The 18,906-nt window shown below is 45.9% G+C and overlaps 1 pseudogene; it reads left to right on the top strand.

Annotated features, from left to right (window-relative positions):
- Nucleotides 1-16,816, top strand: part of LOC132886245 (hemicentin-1-like) — an 82,592-nt pseudogene extending 65,776 nt beyond the window's left edge.
- Nucleotides 16,817-18,906: the final 2,090 nt, after the last annotated feature.

Below are 18,906 nucleotides of genomic sequence, written 5' to 3' on the forward strand. Positions count from 1 at the left end.
AAACCTACGATAATAGCCAGCCAGGAACTGTCTCACCCCCTTTTTGGTCTTAAGCCTCGGGCAGGCCGCAGTTGCTGCTGTCTTGTTAATTTGGGGACGCACCTGCCCGTTGCCCAAGTGGAAGCCCAGATACCGTACTTCCACCCGCTCGCCTCAGCGACCTAAGGACAGCCCTCAGATGTTCGAGGTGCCTCAGCCAGTCATTACTATAGATAATAATGTCATCGAGGTAGGCGGCCGCATAGGTGGCGTGGGGGCGGAGGACCCTGTCCATCAGCTGCTGAAACATAGCGGGCGCCCCAAACAGCCCAAAAGGAAGTGTGATGAATTGGTGTAAGCCGAACGGTGTGGAAAAGGCTGTTTTTTCCCGGGCTAATGGAGTCAAGGGGATCTGCCAATAACCCTTTGTTAAATCCAGTGTCGAGTAAAAACGAGCCGTGCCTAGCCGATCGAGCAACTCATCAATACGAGGCATTGGGTACGCATTGAATTTAGACACCGCGTTGACTTTTCTGTAGTCCACACAGAACCGGACCGACCCGTCGGCCTTGGGTACCAAGACCACCAGGCTGCTCCAGTCACTGCGGGACTCCTCGACGATGCCCATTTCGAGCATGGCCTCGAGTTCTTCCCGAACCACTTTTTTCTTGTGCTCGGGTAACCTGTAAGGGCGGCTACGCACTACCACCCCCGGGGGCGTCTCAATGTGGTGCTCTATGAGGTTGGTGCGGCCGGGCAGGGGCGAGAACACGTCCGAAAACTCAGTATGCAACTGGGCAACCTCCGCGAGTTGGGTCGGGGAGAGGTGGTCTCCACAGGGGACCGGAGAGGTACGCGATGACAATGTTCCCTTTTGAACCTCCGGCCCCAGCTCTGCCTTCTCCGGAACCACCGACACCAACGCCACGGGGACCTCCTCGTTCCAGAGTTTGAGCAGGTTGAGGTGGTAAATCTGTAGCGCCCCACCCCTATCTGTTCGCCTCACCTCATAGTGAACGTCCCCGACTCGCCGTGTGACCTCAAAGGGTCCTTGCCACTTGGCGACCAATTTGGAGCTCGATGTGGGCAACAGTACGAGAACTTTATCTCCCGGTGCGAACTCCCTAAGGCACGTACCCTTGTCGTACAGGCGGGTCTGTCGTTCTTGGCCTTGCCGCAAATTCTCCTGAGTTAGGTGCGTGAGTGTGTGGAGTTTTGCGCGCAGGTCAATAACATATTGGATTTCGTTTTTACTTGGTGAAGGTCCCTCCTCGCAATTTTCCCGCAGCACATCTAGAATGCCGCGTGGCTTACGCTCGTATAACAATTCAAACGGGGAGAACCTCGTGGAGGCTTGGGGGACCTCTCGCACTGCAAAGAGCAAGGGTTCGAGCCATTTATCCCAATTACGTGCATCCTCACTTACGAATTTTTTAATTATGTTCTTGAGGGTGCGATTGAATCGTTCAACTAAACCGTCCGTTTGTGGGTGATACACGCTGGTGCGGATCGGCTTAATACCCAACAACTCATACAGTTCGTTCAGTGTACGTGACATAAACTAGGTGCCTTGGTCAGTCAGAATCTCTTTCGGGATTCCAACTCGGGAGATAATGCGGAAGAGTGCCTCCGCAATACTGCATGCTGAGATATTGCAAAGAGACACTGCTTCCGGGTATCGCGTTGCATAGTCTACCAGAACTAATATAAAGCGTTACCTTTGTGTTGACCGATCTAATGGCCCGACGAGATCCTTTCGAACGGGGTCTCGATTGACGGTAGAGGGCGCAAAGGCGCTTTTGGAATGGCCGCTGGATTTACTAACTGGCGTTCGCGGCACGCCGTACACCACCTACGGACATCGCCGCGAATCCCTGGCCAATAGAACTGGGCCATTATTCGGGCTAGTGTTTTATCCTGCCCTAAGTGTCCAGCCATGGGATTAAAGTGAGCCGCCGGGAATACCAATTCCCGGCGGCTCTTTGGAATTAAAAGCTGCGTGACTCGCTCTTTAGTCTGAGTGTCCTGCGTCACTCGGTATAATCTGTCCTTGATAATCATGAAGTAGGGGAAGGACGGGGTGGCGTTTGGCTGGAGCGTTTGACCATCGATTACTCTCACTTGGTCAAACGCATGCCGCAGAGTCTTGTCTCGCGACTGCTCTAATGGGAAATCCGCAAGGGATTCTCCAACAGAGAGAGGAGGAGCCGGTGGCTCCTCACTCTGACGCAGAGCTGACGTAGACAGCTCTGTGACAGCTGCTCCCGCCAACACGACACCGGGACCTCCCCCTGTTAACTGATGGCAGGACCCACTCTTCACTAAATGTGTCATTAAATCCCGAAATCCCAGCCAATCAGTCCCCAAAATTATCGAGTGGGTGAGGCGAGGATTAACCGCCGCCTTTACTCTAAATTTTTCCCCTCTGAAAAAAATGTGGACCGACACCAAAGGGTAGCTGTGAACATCCCCGTGCACACACAACACCTTCACCCCCTGTGCACCCCCCAATGCCTCGTCTTGCACCACGCTTTGGTGGATTGAGGTCTGATTACAGCCAGAATCCACCAACGCCTGATATGTATCCCCTTGGATACTCACCGGTATGTGATACGCTCCGGCCCGATCGAGGGCGGCTCCTGGCGCGTCGGGGATCCGAACCACCGCGCCCACCTGCATTACCGAGCACTGCTGTTGGAGGTGGCCTGGCTCCCCGCAGTGCCAGCAAACCGGCCCAGGCTTCCTCTCTGCACTAGTGCTCTGGGGCTCACTTGGGGGGGAGAGACAGACACAGAGGGGAGACACGGTAGGGCACCGCGGGTGTGGCGGGCCGGCTGAGGTGGTGCCGGCCCCCGCCTCTGTGGTGGGGGAATGGGGCGAGGAGGAGACACAGGAGGAGGGGAGAGAGAGAGAGAGAGAAGAGGTCGTCTGCTGTCCTGCCGTCGGGACAGCCACCAAATGGTCCTCCGCCAGCTCGATTGCCTGATCCAGCGACGCCGGGCGGTGGCACTGGACCCACTCTGCGGTTCCCGCTGGTAAGCGCCCGACGAACTGCTCCAGTACCACCTGGTCGATGAGTCCCTCGGCGTCGCGGTTGTCGGCCCTCAACCACTGCCAGCAGGCGTCCCGGAGTTGCTGGCCAAACGCGAACGGCCGGCCGACTTCCTCCAAGCGCAAAGCGCTGAAGCGCTGACGTTGTTGCTCAGGGGTGCGTCCCACACGCTGGAGGACGGCCCGGCGAAGGTCCGCGTAGGCCAGCCGGTGGTCGGCGGGGAGCTGTAGCGCGGCCAGCTGCGTCTCTCCCGTTAGCAGGGGGAGGAGGCGCGCCACGCGCTGTTCCACCGGCCACCCCGAGGTCTCTGCTACCTGCTCAAAGAACGTGAGGAATGCCTCGGGGTCGTCCTGTGGGCCCATCTTAGTTAGGGTGAGGGAAGAAGGGCCCGCGGCGGTGGAGATGGTGGACCCCGCCGACGCGAGGAGGTGCCGGAATGCTCGACGATCTTCCTGTTGCGCCAGCACCAGGGCCTTGAACCGTTGTTCTTGCTCCTTTCTTAGGGCGAGCAGCGCCTGGTGCTGGCTCTGTTGGGCCATGGTGAGGGCGTGGATCAGGTCGGCGAAGGTGGAGGACTCCATGGGGCTGTTCTCTTCTGTGCTCGTTCCCGGGTTTCAGCACCACTGTGACAGTTTGTGTAGGTGGGTGGAGCACAGAAGGACGGCAGGCCAGAACTGAGTTCACAAAACTGGCTTTTATTCAGCTTTTCAGCCTATACGCACTCTCACACACATCCAGACACATCAGTCATCTGGTTCGGGAGAGAGCTCCCTCTGCTCTCGCTCTCTCTCCTTAAATAGGGCGCGGTCACTGGGAAGACACACAAACGCATTAATTAACGACAGGTGTAGTGATTCTGCCACTTACCTTCCCTGACTCCGCCCTCCTGTTACAGACCGATGCTTGACCACGCTCCCGCTGCCACAATAATATAGACACTGGTAAACATTGCCTCAACTGAATGAAATGTTAGGGAAAGCTGAGCTTCCTGTGTAGTTTGAAAACAATCCCCTGTGATATACACTACATTATAGTTTTTACTTTTTATTATCGTTTATAGATCAACTTGTTTTAAATGCAGTGTTCTTCTGTTTATTTAATGATAATCTGATGGTTTATCTCTCCTTTATTTAAAAAAAGGTGGAGGTGGAGGGTCACTGTCTGCAGGAGCTATAGCTGGGATTGTTATTGGAGTTTTGTTAGGCATCGCTGCAGTTGCCGGTTTGATTTTCTACTTCATGAAAACAAAACAAATGTAAGTAAATTAGACCCTTACTTTGTAATATACTTGATGTACTTTATATGCAGTATGTAGTACTTCATAGTAACTTTTTTCTTTTTTTTTGCTTAGCAGGAATTATGAACATTATTTTCTAAAAGTGACTAAAATTAGCTGATAAGAAATAAGTCAGAATAAACACAATAGCATTATTGTTCAGTTTATAAAGTTACTGGCCACTTCCACCTTTGGAAAATGTAATATCAAGCTCTTTAAATATTATGGGGCAGCATGGTGCAGTGGTTAGCACTGTCGCCTCACTGTTGCAAGAAGCTTCTGAGTTCAAGCCCAGTGGCCAATGGCGGCCTTTCTGTGTGGAGCTTGCATGTTCTCCCCGTGTGTGTGTGTGTGAGAGAGAGAGAGAGAGAGAGAAAGAGAATGGTTATTTGTTTGGCGAAACTGTGACAGGCCTAGCAAGCCAGTGGTAGATGAAGCGTGCTCAAGATAGACACAGACAGCCTCGCAAGAGGGTCCAACTGACAGGCCAATTGGCCGACTATATATTGATTTTTAGAAGAAATGTTGACAAAATTCTGCCTTAATCGGTTTGTCATGTGATTGCTAACTACCTTGTAAAGGAAATTTATTTGGATCTGTGTGACCTACACTGCATACATCTCATCTCATTATCTCTAGCCGCTTTATCCTGTTCTACAGGGTCGCAGGCAAGCTGGAGCCTATCCCAGCTGACTACAAGCGAAAGGCAGGGTACACCCTGGACAAGTCGCCAGGTCATCACAGGGCTGACACATAGACACAGACAACCATTCACACTCACATTCACAGCTACGGTCAATTTAGAGTCACCAGTTAACCTAACCTGCATGTCTTTGGACTGTGGGGGAAACCGGAGCACCCGGAGGAAACCCACGCGGACACGGGGAGAACATGCAAACTCCACACAGAAAGGCCCTCGCCGGCCACGGGGCTCGAACCCGGACCTTCTTGCTGTGAGGCGATAGCGCTAACCACTACACCACCGTGCCACCCCTCATTGCATGCATTTTAGTTATTTTTTTCATTTACCTACATCTTAATCATTCAGGCCAAAAACCAACTCCAGAGGAAATGAGCAGAATGAAGGTACGTGTGAAGATATTCAGCCATTTATAAATATGTACTGGGTCTGAAAGACCTGACTTGTAGATGATGGCAAAATATAATGACAGCCTTTTATGATATTGACCAGATTAGAATAAACTATCATACACTACCAAATGTGTCATATGAAAGAAATGTTTTACATGAATTTTATGGGTCACTGTAAAATGGTAGATTTCATGGAATTCATGCAATATAGAGTACCAGTCAAAAGTCTGGACACCCATACTCATAGGTGTTACTGTGTTTTGACTATTTTCTACATTGTAGAACAATACTGAAGACATCAAACAATAATATATGAAATAACAAATTGAACATGTATGGAATTAGGTGGTAAACAAAAAAGGGTTAAAAAAAACAAAATATGCTTCATATTTTAGATTTTTCAAAGTAGCCACCGTTTACCTTGATGATGCTTTGCACACTATTGGCATTATCTTAACCAGCTTCATGAGGTAGTCACCTGGAATGCTTTTCAGTAAACAGGTGAGCCTCGTCAAAAGTTAATTAGTGCAATTTCTTGTGTTCTTAATGCGTTTGAGATCAAACAGTAAACCGTAAATAATAAAAATACAGTAACTTCCACCACTGTAGTCATCCATATTATGTCAAGAACTGCTCAACTAAATGAAGAGAAACGACATCCATCATTACTTTAAGGCATGAAGCATCTTTTAGTTTATAAACATAAAGAAAAACCATTGAATTTGAAGCTGTGTCCAGACTTTTGACTGTTATTCATGTGACAAGACATGACTTCTTTATATATTTTTTTTTTGTACAGCAACAAATAATGAAGATGAACATGTAAGTCCATTTCTTTTCTAAAATGATGTAATTTATATTACAACTAGAGAATATGACTAAAACATGCCCATTAATGTTAGTACAAGATGGCTACAGGGTGATGTGTTTTCATTGCATTAGCTGTTCAGCTGCACAAATTCAGCTAAATTTGAACAGGATTTGCAAATTAGCGGTTTTTTACTTCCAGAAATGCAGCCCTAAATGAACTTCTCAAGATTTTTCTCATATGAGGCATCAAATGTAAAAAATCAAATACACTTTTGGCCCTGGCCCAGACTCATCTCGATCAAGAATCCTGTATCAGTCTGTACTCTGGTCTAAGTCAGCTCCAGGCTTTGCCTTGCTCCTTTGCCCTGCTCCTTTGTCAGACCCAAAGCCTGATCCTATTAGTCAGTTTGTGACCCTTTTAATTTGTTTATCCATTTTTCCGTCATGCTGCATGGAAAAAGACAAAAAAAGCATGAACAAATCTATGTATTACCATAACACGAGCTATAATGTAGCAGACAGTTAGAGAGCAAATTAAAGTCTAAAATTACATTACATTAATGGCATTTAGCAGACACTTATCCAGAGCAATGTACAACATACCAAGAGCAGCCTGGGGTTAGGTGCATTGCTCAAGGGCACTTCAGCCATTCCTGCTGGTCCAGGGAATCAAACCAACAACCTTATGGTCCTAAAGCTGCTTCTCTAACCATTAGGCCATGGCTTCTCCCAATCAACTAGTTTACAAGCTAGCTCATTTTTAAACTAACTAATAGCCCACAAATCAACTTTGAGTTATAAGTCTATATATGACGGCGGTACAGTGGTGCAGTGGTTAGCACTGTCTCCTCACAGCAAGAAGGTTCTGGGTTCGAGCCCAGTGTCCAACAGGGACCTTTCTGTGTGGAGTTTGTGCATTCTCCCCGCGTCTGTGTGGGTTTCCTCCGGGTGTACCGGTTTCCCCCACAGTCCAAAGACATGTGGTTAACTGGTTACTCTAAATTGCCTGTAGATGTGAATGGTTGAGAGGAGAAAACCTCTATAAATAATACAGTAGAAGGCAACAGGAAATCACTACTCTTAATCTTCCCTAGAAACGCGGACCTGCCATCAGGCAGAACACGAAAGAAGGAGAAGCTCTATACGAGGTAGTCAGCCCTTTAAAATGTCACTATAGTACTGTGATCTCAACATGTGAAAATATGAAGAAGCAGCTAATCTACTTACTATACACTAGAATGTTTATAAATATTAAAAATATTAATATTATCTTGAATGTTTACTTATAATACAGCATTTTACAGTGTGCTTCTTTTGCTCTTAGGATTTAGACTATATAAATATTGACTGTTTCCAAAATAATACGAGTGGGGTGACTACTGGTGGATCCAATCAGGTAAAAACTCTTTAATTTATTTGTGAACCATTATTAGTTTAATTCCAGCCCCAGTGTTAATGAAGCATTGTGATCCTGACCTTTTGTCATTTCAAGTACTGTACATACTATTGAATTTATGTTTTTTATTCCTGACCATCGAGAGAGTAACATATGAAAACCTCAGACACAAGCAGAAATCTGTCCATGGTTAGGACTCTCATCTCTTTGAGGATATTGAGGTAAGCAGCTTTACTTCAATTAGTTTAGGAAATGAATTTAAATATCAGAAATAAGACTGATGATGCGTCAACTCCAGAATAACACGTGCAGCGAGTTATATTTAAGCAATATTGCATGAGCATGTTAAGCAAGAGTGCTATGATATTGAATATCAGCACGGCTGTGATTTGACTGTCGGCACGAGGTTGCAGACCGAGTGCTTCAGGTAATAACAGATGTGCTGATATTCACTCCAACAGCAAGTGAATGAGAGTGAGTGTGATATTGCTTTTATAAAACAGTTCTTATTCTAAGTAGGGATGGTGAAAACTAAAAAAAATCTTGACCGACCACCGAGCCTCATTAGCCGGTTAAAGTCAGTTAACCTATGAGTTTAAAATTCTAGAATTGACAGGGATGCAAACGGCGCGCCTTTTGGTGGATGCCGCCCTCTTCACGGCTGAATCGCGCAGATCCGACCTTCCTTTCCCAAGGGGGGCGTTGGAGTGTCCGACCACAACTTCATCAAAGCAAATTCTGCATATAAGCAAATGCCACCACAGTCCACGAAACACAGGAAGTACAAGCACGAGAAGAAAACAGCAAATCAGAAAGCCGCGCACGCCCACGCCGAAGCCGCGCAAATTTGCACAGCTTTCTGATTTACTGATTGCGCAACTTCCGCACAAACGCACGCAGCCCCCCAATCCACTGCCCTCCTCCCACACCCCCCACGCCTCATGGACTGCAATGGCACCCACCTATTTAGTAATTTTAATACAGAATCCACCTTGAAATTACAATCAGACACTCCAATGCCCCCCCCCAAAAAAAAAAAACGGATCTGCGCGATCCAGCCGCAAAAAAGTCGGCATCTGCGCCTTTAGTTTACAGTGGTGCTTGAAAGTTTGTGAACCCTTTAGAATTTTCTATATTTCTGCATAAATATGACCTAAAACATCATCAGATTTTCACACAAGTACTAAAAGTAGATAAACAGAACCCAGTTAAACAAATGAGACAAAAATATTATACTTGGTCATTTATTTATTGAGGAAAATGATCCGATATTACATATCTGTGAGTGGCAAAAGTATGTGAACCTCTAGGATTAGCAGTTAATTTGAAGGTGAAATTAGAGTCGGGTGTTTTCAATCAATGGGATGACAATCAGGTGTGAGTGGGCACCCTGTTTTATTTAAAGAACAGGGATCTATCAAAGTCTGATCTTCACAACACATGTTTGTGGAAGTGTATCATGGCACGAACAAAGGAGATTTCTGAGGACCTCAGAAAAAGCATTGTTGATGCTCATCAGGCTGGAAAAGGTTACAAAACCATCTCTAAAGAGTTTGGACTCCACCAATCCACAGTCAGACAGATTGTGTACAAATGGAGGAAATTCAAGTCCATTGTTACCCTCCCCAGGAGTGGTCGACCAACAAAGATCACTCCAAGAGTAAGGCGTGTAATAGTCGGCGAGGTCACAAAGGACCCCGGGGTAACTTCTAAGCAACTGAAGGCCTCTCTCACATTGACTAATGTTCATGTTCATGAATCCACCACCAGGAAAACACTGAACAACAATGGTGTGCATGACAGAGTTGCAAGGAGAAAGCCACTGCTCTCCAAAAAGAACATTGCTGCTCATCTGCAGTTTGCTAAAGAGCACGTGGACAAGCCAGAAGGCTATTGGAAAAATGTTTTGTGGATGGAGGAGACCAAAATAGAACTTTTGGTTTAAATGAGAAGCATTATGTTTGGAGAAAGGAAAACACTGCATTCCAGCATAAGAACCTTATCCCATCTGTGAAACATGGTGGTGGTAATATCATGGTTTGAGCCTGTTTTGCTGCATCTGGGCCAGGACGGCTTGCCATCATTGATGGAACAATGAATTCTGAATTATACCAGCGAATTCTAAAGGAAAATGTCAGGACATCTGTCCATGAACTGAATCTCAAGAGAAGGTGGGTCATGCAGCAAGACAACGACCCTAAGCACACAAGTCGTTCTACCAAAGAATGGTTAAAGAAGAATAAAGTTAATGTTTTGGAATGGCCAAGTCAAAGTCCTGACCTTAATCCAATCGAAATGTTGTGGAAGGACCTGAAGCGATCAGTTCATATGAGGAAACCCACCAACATCCCAGAGTTGAAGCTGTTCTGTATGGAGGAATGGGCTAAAATTCCTCCAAGCCGGTGTGCAGGACTGATCAACAGTTACCGCAAACGTTTAGTTGCAGTTATTGCTGCACAAGGGGTCACACCAGATACTGAAAGCAAAGGTTCACATACTTTTGCCACTCACATATGTAATATCGGATCATTTTCCTCAATAAATAAATGACCAAGTATAATATTTTTGTCTCATTTGTTTAACTGGATTCTGTTTATCTACTTTTAGGACTTGTGTGAAAATCTGATGATGTTTTAGGTCATATTTATGCAAAAATATAGAAAATTCTAAGGGGTTCACAAACTTTCAAGCACCACTGTATGTTGAGAGATATGATCTGTAATAACATGCATTGTTGGCTACAGACCGAAACATACTTTCAGAATCCACTGGCCAAGGCAGGACTAAACTCGATGTGCCTTCTAATAATAATTAAAAAAAAACCAGAATAGTAATTTGTAAGCTAAAAAGCCTGTGTCTACACTTTTCTCTCGCCGAGTGGCAGCTGTCTTCAACTGGGGCGGGACATGACTGAATGGGTGTTTCTGATTTGTCAGCTGTCATCCTTACACCACATGGCATGCCCCAAGCGTTTACAACACAGAATTCCAGGTTCTCCGCTCCAAAATTGGCAGCTTCAAAACGATTTATTTATTTTTTTTAACCGACAACCAAAAAAAAATTAACCGGTTGACGTTGATTCGGTCAACCACCGGTCAAACAGTCATCGGTTAACATCCCTAATTCTAAGAAGTGATTATCTTATTGAGTGCTTTGTGGTCAACTCTTAACCTCCTGGCAGAGGAACATGGACTTGGAGGATTTGAACTGAAATATCCTGGCAGTAAGCAAAAATCACCAATCATTATTAACACAGACTAATTTCGACTCATTTGAGGAAAACGCACAGTCCTATCTGTAATGTCAATGATGCTTGGCAATATTTAAGTGCTGCATTTTTTGAGCTGCTTTCATGCAGCCCTTTAAAACTACTTAAATCATGTTCACCATAAAACTCAGCTAAGTTGCACAATTCTGAAACCGTGACCTTTGGGTTCTTCTTTGGCTCCTTCACCGTACTCAGGAGGCTCATGTGTCTTCTTCATGGCACAGGGCTCGAAATTCATATATTTTTTCACCAGCCAGCCGGACTAGTTACCTTCCAAAGCAACTAGCCAAACAGAAAATCAACTAGCCAAAATTTGTTCATGTATGAATTATACTTCTGTCAAAAATAATGCAAAAGAGAGTAGTTACCATTGTTCATGACTAATGTGCATTTATTTCAAGACACGAGTATTTTGATACTGTTGTTAAATATGTAAATGAGAACAACACAGAGCACCATAATATAATATCAACAAATAATAATATATTGGAAAACTTGGCAACTTGGTGTATGAGTATTGAAAACAAATATACTTACTATCATGACTATAGCACCCAAAATATGTCCAACATGCTTTCTGTATTTAACCATTTGTGAGAGAGAAAGCATTAGGAGCTTCGTATTGACTAGGAATCAACTTCTCATCTCATTATCTCTAGCCACTTTATCCTGTTCTACAGGGTCGCAGGCAAGCTGGAGCCTATCCCAGCTGACTACTGGCGAAAGGCGGGGTACGCCCTGGACAAGTCACCAGGTCATCACAGGGCTGACACATAGACACAGACAAACATTCACACTCACATTCACACCTACGGTCAATTTAGAGTCACCAGTTAACCTAACCTGCATGTCTTTGGACTGTGGGGGAAACCGGAGCACCCGGAGGAAACCCACGCGGACACGGGGAGAACATGTAAACTCCACACAGAAAGGCCCTCGCCGGCCACGTGGCTCGAATTCGGACCTTCTTGCTGTGAGGCGACACCGCTAACCACTACACCACCGTGCCGCCAGGAATCAACTTGAAAAAAATTAATTATTCCATAAAAATCGTATCGTAGCCAAGGCCTACCCTGCTCCCACGTTTGCTTATAAGTCCTTTGTCGTTTCTCCTCTTCAGACCGAGGTCGCTTTGTCCCCATCTCTGGCGGTTTCTGTACACCTTTCAGAAAATTCCGCATCACAATGTAGCTTTGGCAGATGTAGATGTAAACAACAAAAAAACACGTGTTTAAATGGGCGATTAATGTGGCCACATCTATTGAATTTGATAACGTGATGTGACAGCGGGGGCGTGGCCAAGCATCGGTCTGTGAATGGAGGGTGGAGTCAGGGAAGGTAAGTGGTGGAATCATTTTACCTGATGGGGATTAACCTGTGTTTGTGTGTCTTCCCCAGTGACCGCGCCCTTTAAAAGGAGATAAGAGCAGAGAAAGGGAGCTCTCTCTCCCCAACCAGAACACGTGTGGCTGGGAAGTGATAAAAGGCTGAAAAGCTAGCAATAAATAGTTCACTGAGAACTCAGTTCTGGCCTGCCGTGCTTCTGTGCTCCACCCACCTGGTCCAATACTACATGTGATTACCGCGATATTCAACGAGATGCGTTATATGCATGCGCAGTAGTGAAAAAACCGACAGCCTGACTCGTACACGATATGACTCGGAATTCTTTGGTATTTTCCGTCCTGCCGATAAACGCATCGATTAACACAGACACGGCACACGCTTAATATGTGGCAGCTTTAGTTGACGGTGTGTCTGAATCTTCGCTTCATAGATATTTTTTATTTTCAACTAGCCAGCCAGCCAAATGACAAATTAAGCTGCCTCGGGCGACCGGACCACCGCGAATTTCGAGCCCTGTGGCAGGTTTTCAAATGTCCCAGACACTTGAACATTTTATTTGTCCACGAATGCTGTTCATAAATGTTTAATTATTAATGTATTTTTATTGCCATGAAGCTGTGCAGATCAACAGCCAACTGTAAGTTTACTGTTCAGTGTTATTTGGTCTTCTCTGCTTCCTTGTGTCAGTAAAAGCACTGAAACCAGCAGCGCTAACCAAGCTACAAACATGGCCACTCAGAACTACAACAAGCAAGATTCACAGTGCCACCTGTCACCAGAGTATTGAACTCAGCTGTAGCTCATCTCTCATCAGGCATCACGTTATATAAACCTCTCCCTCACACTTTCACTGTGAAGTATCGTTCTGAGTTCCCAGTCCATACCGAGCCTTTATATCTCTGCCTGTCTCTTGTTGTTCTTTGACTCTCGCTATCCTTTCACTGTTTACGCTTCCTGTTTTGCCTACGTTACCCTGTTCGCCGATCGACTGACCCTCGCCTGCCTTTTGACTATGATTATAGCTCCAAGATTTGGCTCTGTACTGTTTGCTACCCACTTTCTCCAGCAGTTACATCTGTAAGTGCCTGCATCTTGACAGGATACTTCGCCTACAACGGATGTAACAGAGGAAGCAAAACAAACTGCACTGGGGCGGTTGTTAGGAGAACATCAACAGATGCTTGCTGACCTCAACATGCGGATGACACAACTTGCAGCTGTGATGTCGCAGGCCCTCCTTCCATACCATGAGGTGTCCTCTCGTGCCGTATTACAGCTCCCTGTTCCTGAAAAGTATGCCGGAGACACGGTCGCTTGTAAGGAATTTCTGCTCCAGTGCTGTCTGTACTTTTCTACTATGCCCCACCTCTCAGATGAACACAAAATCGCCAAGTTTCTATCCTTTCTCACAGGCAAGGCACTGCAATGGGCTAGCGCTGTATGGAGAAAAGGAGGAGAACACACAACTTCCTATGAGCGTTTCCTCAAGCTCTTCAAATAAGTGCTTGATCCTGAACCTGAGGGCATCAAAGTTGGAGAGAGTCTCCTCACCATGAAGGAAGGTTCTAGAAGAGTTGCAGAATATGCCTTGGACTTTCAGACTCTTGCCGCAGCCAGTGGATGAAATGAACCGGTGATGAAAGCAGTGTTCCGTTAGGGCCTGTGTCCAGATGTACTCAGCGATATGGCATGTAGGGATGAAAACCTGACACTAGACTCCTTCGTTGACTTGGTGATCCGGCTGGATCATTTGCTTACCAGCTGGCCCTGTCTCAAGGAAACCTCTGGGCCTGTTCATCTGACTGAAGAAAGTGCACCCATGGAAGTTTCCCACACTCACCTGAAAAGATCAGAGCAGGAAAGGAGGAAAAGAGAAACGTCTCTGTTGTTACTGTGGGAGTTCAGAGCATAAGATAAACCAGTGTCCCATCCGCCTGTCATGCTCCAAGCCAGTAGAGAAACCAGAACTCATGTGGTGAGTCCTGATTGAAAATGTAATGCACAATAATTTAAAGTGCCTGTATTGTTAAAGCTGGTATCCTCCACACACGTCCTGTCTGCCTTCATAGACTCAGGGGCAGAGGGTAATTTCATCAACAGCGTGATCGTCCAGAAGTACGACCTGCCCACAATCCCGCTGCAGAATCCACGCAGCATCCAAACCATTGACGGAGGACCCATAGGTGACGGCCAGGTCACTACCAGAACCGCTCCCGTTCTCATTCAGGTAGGAGCACTCCATTCAGAGCAAATCTCCCTCTATATAACCACCACAGAACATCACGATATCATTCTAGGGTATTCCTGGTTACAACTTCATGACCCATTGATCTGTTGGCACAAGAAGGAAATTCTTCAATGGTCTCCCACATGTTTCCAATATTGTCTCTCACGTCCCCAACTGTGTATCTCTTCCACGTCAGTGGAAAGTCTGCAGCCAGATTCCATTGAGAATGTCCCAGAGTGTTACCTTGACCTACAGGAAGTCTTTAGTAAAGGGAAAGCTTGTGGACTACCACCAGACCATATGACTGTGCCATCGACCTTCTATCAGGTATGTCATCTCCACATGGTCGAATCTATCCCCTTTCCCAGAAGCAACACGCTGCCATGGAAGGATACATCCATCCCTCCAAATCACTAGCCTCAGCGGGCTTCTTCTTGTCAAAAAGCGAGGTGGCGGTCTTCAGCCTTGTATAGACCATAGAGGACTTAACCAGGTCACTGTTAAATATCCCTATCCTCTGCCTGTTGTTCCGTCTGCTCTAGAGCAGCTCCATTCAGCCAAGATGATTTCAAAACTTGACTGACATAGCGCCTATAATTTAATAAGAATCAGGAAGGGTGACTAATGGAAGACCACATTCAGTACAACCACTGGTCACCTTCAAATACTGGGTAATGCCATATGGCCTTTCTTCGGCTCCCAGTGTCTTTCAGTGTTTGATCAATGACGTACTAAGAGACATGTTGGGATGGTACATTATAGCTTAAATTGACGAAATTTTAATCTACTCCCCTGATGAGAAGAGTCATAGAGAACATGCCAGAGCGGTGCTCCAGTGTTTACTGGATAACCATCTCTATGTTAAAGCGGAGAAATGCGAATTCTACCATAACCAAATCTCCTTCTTAGGATTTATTATAAGTTCAGAGAGAGTAAGCATGGATTCCTCCAAGGTTTCTGCAGTCATGTCCTGGCCTGTACCCATATCAGTAAAGGAACTTCAACAATTTTGGGGTTTTGCAAACTTCTATCGTCGTTTTGTTAGAGGCTTCAGCATGATTGCATCTCCTGTAACTGCCTTGCTCAAGAAGGGACCAAGATGACTTCAGGGCAATTCCATGTAAATGTCAACCTCACCATGCAAAAATAAAGCAACATATAATACATCAAAACCACTCCCAGAGATGTAACCAATCTAATATGTCACTGTCAGTCTTTCTTTCTTATAATGTAAAACCCAAGCTAAAATCAGCTTTGATCATGTACAATTCTATATTATTGCCACAAGCCACAGAAATGTATGCTAAAATCCACAAAACAGCAAAACAATAGCCATTCTAAATATTATTTAAGAACTTTGATAGTTTTAGCTGATATTTAGAGAGTTTTTCAAAGGGTTATGGTGGTTAAATTGCTGATTTTCTAAACATATGCCATGTCTATTTCAGACGCGTCACATCCATAGCGGAATTTCGTCACATCCATAACGCTGACTTTTCCTTCCGAAACTCTGCATGAAATACAGAATATTTTAAACAAAGATTTTTTTAATGTTCACCTTGAACCCCTCTATCAAACGGATATCTCCATTTCGACATTAGGTTTACAATTTCACAGAGTTTGATAAAAATGTACAGTCACCCAAGAAAAGTGATACTTTTTCTGTCACATCCATAACGCATCTTTTATTGGCCTTTTCTGGCATGCCCTAGATGTACTATGGGAATTGTTCTTGTTCTATCACTTCTCCAGTATGGTACAGCCTTAAAATATGCAACACCTGTTTAAATACTGGGAGACAATAAAACATGCACTGGGTCATTTGTTGCCATTTTGAGTTCAAGTGTCACGTCCATAACGCTGGAATTGCTCTTCAGTGGAATCCCTCGGCTGAAGAAGCCTTCAATCGATTGAAGAAAATGTTCACCTCAGCCTCGGTTCTGCACCATCCTGACCCAACTAAACCTTTTGTAGTAGAAGTCGATGCATCTGACACAGGAGTTGGAGGGGTCTTATCCCAACATTGTGGCGATACGACAAACGTCATCCTGTGGCTTTCTTCTCCAAAAAGCTCACATCTGCAGAGAGAAACTATCATGTCGGGAACCGTGAACTATTACCCATCAAACTCGCGCTTGAGGAGTGGAGACACCTGGCTGGAGGGAGCCACTCATCCCCTCACGATACTGACCAACCACAAGATCCTAGAATGCCTCAAGAAAGTCAAGCACCTCAATCCACACCAGGCCAGGTGGACTCTCTTCTTTACCTGTTTCAATTTCACGATCTCATTCTGCCCAGGATCAAGGAACACAAGGCCCTATTATGTGCCTTCGTATCTTCTCACCAGGATTCTGCTACCCATGTGATTGTTTCGTCCAACTGTTTTGTGCAATCCATTACTTGGGACCTAGACCAACAGATAAGAAACTCTCAGCCCAGGACAGTTCCTGTGAGCCTTCCACCTGACTTGCTCTATGTCCCTAAACTGTCCTGAGGGCGACTTACCACCTGGGCCCACACGTCTCCCACCACAGGACATCTTGGCAGCCAACTAATTCTCAAGATGTTGAGTAACAAGTACTGGTGGGAGAATGTGCTCACAGAAATCAACCATTTCATTGCATCTTGCTCCGAGTGTGCCCAGGCAAAAGTTCCATGCACCCCACCTGCAGGTAAGCTTTGTCCTCTCCCAGTACCCCAAAGACCCTGGTCACATATCGCCATTGATTTTATCACGGATCTACCGCCGTCTCTGGGCAACACCACTATCATGGTGATTATCGACAGATTCTCTAAAGCACTGAAACTCTTTCCGTTACCAGGCATCCCTACAGCACTCCAGACCGCCAAGCTACTTTTCCAGCAAATATTCAGATACTTTGGCATTCCCGAGGACATAGTCAGCGACAGAGGCCCCAGTTCATTTCACGGCTATGGTCCTGCTTCATGGAACAGCTAGGAGTATCAGTCAGTCTCAAGTCAGGTTATCACCTTCAATCAAACAGACAAGTGGAGAGGGCAAACCAAGAGATCAGGTGTTTCCTGCAAATCTTTTGCATGAGGAACCAGGGGGACTGGGCACATTTCATCCCATGGGCTGAGTATACACAAAACTCTTTGAAGCACTCCGCGATACAACTAACCCCATTCCAGTGCATACTTGGCTACCAGCCACCCTCGTTTCCCTGGGACGACACCCCAGCACAAGTCCAAGCCGTTGAGGACTGGTTTTCATGCAGCCAAGCCATTTGGGAAGAGGTACATCAGTGCATTGAAACAGTCAACGCTAAGTACAAGGAATATGCTGACAAACACAGGATCAGCAACCCAGATTTCGCTCCTGGTGACAGGGTGTGGGTTGCCACCAAGAACCTTAGATCATCCAATACTTGCCGAAAACTACAAGCACGGTACATCAGCCCATTCAAGGTACTCTGGAGAATTCATGAGGTCTCCTACAGGCAAGAGCTCCCCCATCACAGTCGGATATCCCCAACATTCCATATTTCCTGTCTCAAGCCTGCCATTCCAGGCCCAATGGCCGAGAACCCTCTTGCCTAGAAACATCAACCGCTGAACCTAGAGGGTGAACCCATCTACCAGATGAATAGACTACTCGACTCCAGACGCCAAAGAGGCCAAATCGAGTATCTGGAAGATTGGGAAGGCTATGGGCCAGAAGAAAGAAGTTGGGTAGGTGCCAAAGATGTCCTGGATCCACTGATGAAACAGGAATTCCATGCTCAAAACCCTGACAAACCTGCACCTATGGGTAGAGGACGCCCCAAGAAGAGTGTAGCTCCCAGTGGGAGCTCCTCAGAGGGGGGGGGGACATCTGTCAGTAAAAGCAGTGAAACCAGCAGCATTAACCGAACTACAAACATAGCCACTCAGGACTACAACAACCAAGATTCACAGCGCTCCCTGTCACCAGAGTATTGAACTCAGGTGTCGCTCATGTCTCATCAGCCACCATGCTATATAAACCTCTCCCTCACACTGTTTCACTGCAAAGTATTGTTCTGAGTTCCCAGTCCATACCGAGCCGTTATATCTCTGCTTGGCTCTTGTTTGAACTCTTGCTATCCTTTCACCATTTATGCTTCCTGTTTTGCCTATGTTACCCTGTTCGCTGATCAACTGACCCTCGCCTGCCTTTTGACTACGATTGTTGCTCCATGATTTGGCTCTGTACTGTTTGCTCCCTGCTTTCTCCAGCAATTACATCTGTAAGTGCCTGCATCCTGACACCTTGTCAGTGATGTTTATTGTCTCTTTTTTTTTGAAAGAGAGAGACAGAGAACCTTCCTCCTACAGCAGCATTTAGGTCTTCTAGTCTCGGCTGTGTGTGTTTTGGGAACATGGACTTTTTTTTTTTTAATTCTGAATTTAAAAACGGTGAACCTGTTCATCTAACTTCACATACTGTCAATGCTGTAGTTACACTGCACTGAGT

This window comes from Neoarius graeffei, chromosome 5 (assembly GCF_027579695.1).
Source record: "Neoarius graeffei isolate fNeoGra1 chromosome 5, fNeoGra1.pri, whole genome shotgun sequence".
NCBI lineage: Eukaryota > Metazoa > Chordata > Actinopteri > Siluriformes > Ariidae > Neoarius > Neoarius graeffei.